Source organism: Battus philenor, unplaced genomic scaffold, assembly GCF_028537555.1.
Source record: "Battus philenor isolate CCGP_79_NKW_IND1 unplaced genomic scaffold, ilBatPhil1.0.hap1 SCAF_3, whole genome shotgun sequence".
Classification (NCBI taxonomy): domain Eukaryota; kingdom Metazoa; phylum Arthropoda; class Insecta; order Lepidoptera; family Papilionidae; genus Battus; species Battus philenor.
Window position 1 is genome coordinate 4,386,441 of NW_027181693.1, and position 4,515 is coordinate 4,390,955.

At 32.6% G+C, this 4,515-nt stretch overlaps 1 non-coding gene across 1 annotated transcript; it reads left to right on the forward strand.

Moving 5' to 3' along the window:
* The first annotated feature begins 4,017 nt into the window (after positions 1-4,017).
* TRNAV-AAC (transfer RNA valine (anticodon AAC)) lies at positions 4,018-4,090 on the forward strand. Its single transcript has one exon. It is a non-coding gene; the product is annotated as a tRNA-Val (tRNA).
* Positions 4,091-4,515: the final 425 nt, after the last annotated feature.

The following is a 4,515-nucleotide window of genomic DNA, read 5'->3' on the forward strand; positions in this document are numbered from 1 at the left end:
TCTCTCCGATTCGATAGTAGGGCCACACAAACAACTCGAGTTGTCATAGAACAACATGCTCGAAAGGGTTCGTGTTTTAATTGGGTATAATTATCAGGAACAACGTCAAGCATATTGTATAGATATAAATAAGTCTCAGCGATATACCGGGTCTTTGGACAATATATATCAGATTCATGCGATTAGATTTCTTCATCAATAAAGTGAACACAATTATAGTCGCAAACTTGCAAAGTAAAGAGGCATAAGAATAAGGTAACATTCAGTAATAAATTTAACGTTTGTTCAAAGTTTCTTATATATTAAAAAACGTATTTTAAATAGATAAATAAAGCTATAATTTTTATAGTAAAAAAAAATCTTTAAAACTATATACTGTGAAACGAAATTTTACATTACAGACACTAAAAAAATTTCAATATATAATCAGATGTATTGAAAACGACAGGCGCTATTTTACGTATGTGTTCTACTTCTATCTTGCTTATTGCTTTCTCTTTACCCAGAGGTGTTACTGTATGGACTAATTTGAACGCTGGTTATGTCAAGATTTTACTTTGTTTCGATTTGAAAGGTGTAACTAGTGATATTACAAAGATTAGTAAATTATGCTTGATGCCCGCAGCGCAAGATCTTTGCGGAGGCCTACGCCTTGCAGTGAACGTCTAACGAGAGACACGTATGTCTGGATGTGAAGTCTGATTTAATATGATGAGCGCAAATGTGTTGTCTCTTAAGGTATTATTACATATAGCATGTTCTTTCCATACCTGTTTAATCTTATAGTCTCAAACATGAACATGTTTTAAGTAAACTAAACCACTATATGTTGATAAATTCAGATTTGGTAATATTTTTGGAACTTAAAATAAAAGGATTTATAAGCTCAGAAATTCTTTGCTCTTGCAAGAACTACATTTCGTTTGACTTCTTGAAATTATTCTTTGAGAAAACGAACATTGTCCAATTATATTAAAATTATTGAAAAACTTATAAATGCATGTAATACTATAATATTATGTAATTAATATTACCGTTAAATATTTGTAATTAGCATAATTGATATAAATGCAATCCGCCTATTCACTTTACTGATCAAAACATTTTAAAAGATCCATAGATTGAATATTAATAAATCAGTGATTGATACAATGGTAGGTTTTAAAATTATTGAATTTGAATATCAACGAATGTGAGATGCAATCATAAAATTTAATTATCATCCCCAACGCAACGTAGCCCGTCATCGCGACTTCCATTAGCAATAATTAATGGCGTATAAATTGCATTTCCTCTGAGCATTTAGATAGGTCGGAATTAATTTAGTGTTCAACAAACGATACTGTGAATTGAATGTTACCCTCAATACGCGTGTGTATTTATAAAACATCTCTACTTGATTTCAATTTGTTACTCAATAGTTAATTTTCTTACAGTAATATTTTTTGTGGACATAGCCAATCGGATCTGTAAGTTGCAAGAGGCAGTCAGCTCACCAAACAGGCTACTGGGACCTTATAGTTTTAGAATGGTGACCACAGATCGAAGTCCTTCCATAAGGTGGTCAGATGCTAACAGCATCTTCAGGATGCAGAACACTTCTCAACAGTGGTTGTACTATGGCTGAAGCGATGAACACTTTTAATTTAATTTTAAATAACAGTTGTTTCAGCATACTAAAGCGTAAGTATATAAATGATATTATGATAGAAGTTTCCTCTTAAAATACGTTTTATCTATATTGCCGTGATAAATGAAAGCTTGTTTGACGATGCCTTTAATAAATTATCTTTCATCCTGAAAGCTATTAATAAGATTATTTCGTAAATACTCGTACCCCTACACGTGTCCCCTACCTGAATGGACCCGTTTGAGAAATTCAAGAGGATTTGTCAAGCAAAGGCGTTGGTCCGACTACAGAAATTACATCCACCCTCGTTATCCGAGATCTGCGAATGACACCGATCGTGTATGGGGATTGCCGGGACGTAGCCCACAACGCTATATCCTCATATCTACAAATTTAAAGCGTGTTAATAATTTTCACAAACCGAAATTTAAATGGTCTTATAACCACAATAGTTAAAAACATTAGAAATCAAAATAATAACACGGGTCGATAAATAAACATTATTGTTTAATGATTTTTATGAGTAAAAATAAATGAATTGTTTTACTACTGTACCAACAATATTATAAAAGTGACCAGAAAAAAACCATTTTAGATTTTTAGGAGATCACGTACCTTTAGGTTAAAGGATTCTATTGCATGGGAGCTCGATGTGATTCTTTATTTTGTATCAAATTGTTCTCTTGGCATTCTTCTCATGACGTACACAAATGGACATTGTAAATGATCTAATGTGGAGAATAATCATCATTATCATTATTTCAGCAATAGGACATCCTCTGAACATAGCCTGCCTCATAGATTTCTATTAAGACCGGTTCGAAGCGACTTGCACTCAACGTCTTGGAATGACCTTAATAAAGTCGTCTCGTGTGTCCACCTTGTGGCTGACTAACGCTGCGCTTGTCGATTTATTAGAATAATATAAATAAATAAATGAGTTATTAAATATAAATACTTTAATATTTACTAAAACCTTTAATAAGTATTATTAAATTTTACATTCATTTATGTATCAGTATATTAAAACACGTTTAAACGGTGTTAACCTAGTAAAAGTGTCTCAAGCCATTAGTCCATCATTATTATTTTTAAACTAGTTCACGCGGTCACTGCACTGTGCTTCAAGCACGTATCGTAGTAGACCAAATGAGAATGTACAATTTGGATAAAATCTTAATTATTATTGGTAAATAAATATAAGTTCATTATTTATGCTTATTCTTAGTACATTAGTGTATATTTGTGTTTTGTTTGCTTATATGTTAAGGTGCGTTTATACAAACAAAACTATTTTGGATCTTACACCATATCTCCAATAAAGATTTGCAATACAAGTTAATAACTTTGTATTTAGGAAATAATTTTGAAAATATTTAATATTTTTTAATAGTTAATTATAAAATAAAACAGTTACAGTAATATATACAATAATACATACATTCTACACCGAATACGTTTTTAATTATAAATCCGTCAGTGTCTATCCTTAAAATAATTGCTTGAAAAAAAATTCAAAATGCTTTTGCGCAAATTAGATTCCCTTCCGCTTTTAAAACGCCAATATGTACTCCGCCGTCTCCGCAGTTTCCCTGAGCCTACCGCCGCTGTTGCCCGGCCCGGATCAACCGCGATCCCTGAACGTAACTCGATCATTCTTAACGTGATTACAGGGGGTTTCGACTACACTCTACCGGAGGCTTTTATCTGTAATGGTATTTAATATCGAATATTCCGCATAATGTTCCTGTCAACATAGATTTATACCTTATAATTTGTTTAAAACATCGACCTGTGACATACAGTTTGAAAATAAAAAAGTAATTTATGAGAAATTATTTTTAAGAACATTGAATACGTGTTTTATTCCAAGATTTTTGGTCTACGCCGTTTTATTAGCATTTACAGTCGGAAAGACTGCGAAAGGCGCTCAGTCTAAACCTCGTTTACGTAACATGGCTCGAGTGCTCTCTCATAGACCTCACCTACATATTATATTACAGGATTGGAAGGCCGCCGAGGTTACTTCGCTTATGTGGTCGTCTACCAAAGCCCTCGGCATAATACCGACTCTGGCTGAACTTTGACTTAGTCGATTGCTATTGCCTGGCAAATATTACGTTAGAATAATTGCTTGTAAATAAAAAGAAAACAATATCAACAAGATCAACCATGTGGAACTATGTAGTATATTTACTTTTTATTAGTCTAGCAATATTATTAAAAATTGATATAGTGGTAATATTTGTTTTCGACATCATAGGTGCAAACACAGATTATATTGTATAATACATCCCCAAGTAACAACCGGTATGTTGATCAGGTCACTTTTACAAATTAGACGTAATACAGAATAACTATTTTATGTATTTAAACTATATCCATAAGTTTCCGTGGTGTAGCGGTTATCACATCTGCCTAACACGCAGAAGGCCCCCGGTTCGATCCCGGGCGGAAACATTTTTTTTTTGGAATTGTTTTTGAAAACGGCTTTTTATTAACCCGTGACGAAAGATTAGCAGTTTAAAAATGTACTAATTGCACATTTTATCATAATTTCTGGCGTAATACGTATGGATATGGATATAGGTCTCTCCAAGAAATTTCGAATAGGTCCAGTTGGAAGCGGCATGCATCCGATAAGCATTTTCATAATTTTTGCTATCTACAAGTTAAAATACAGCTTGTCAACTTTTTCCATAATTTTCTGATTTAGGAATGGCGGAGATAGGCAAACTGATCTTTTATTTTCTCTAAATAAACAAAGTAAAGTACAAACATAAAATGATTAATTAATCATTTTACTCCTATTCATGGCACGCTAAGTATAGATAAAAATTCGGTTCTTATGAATAACATATTTTCACTGCTTTATGTACAGAGAG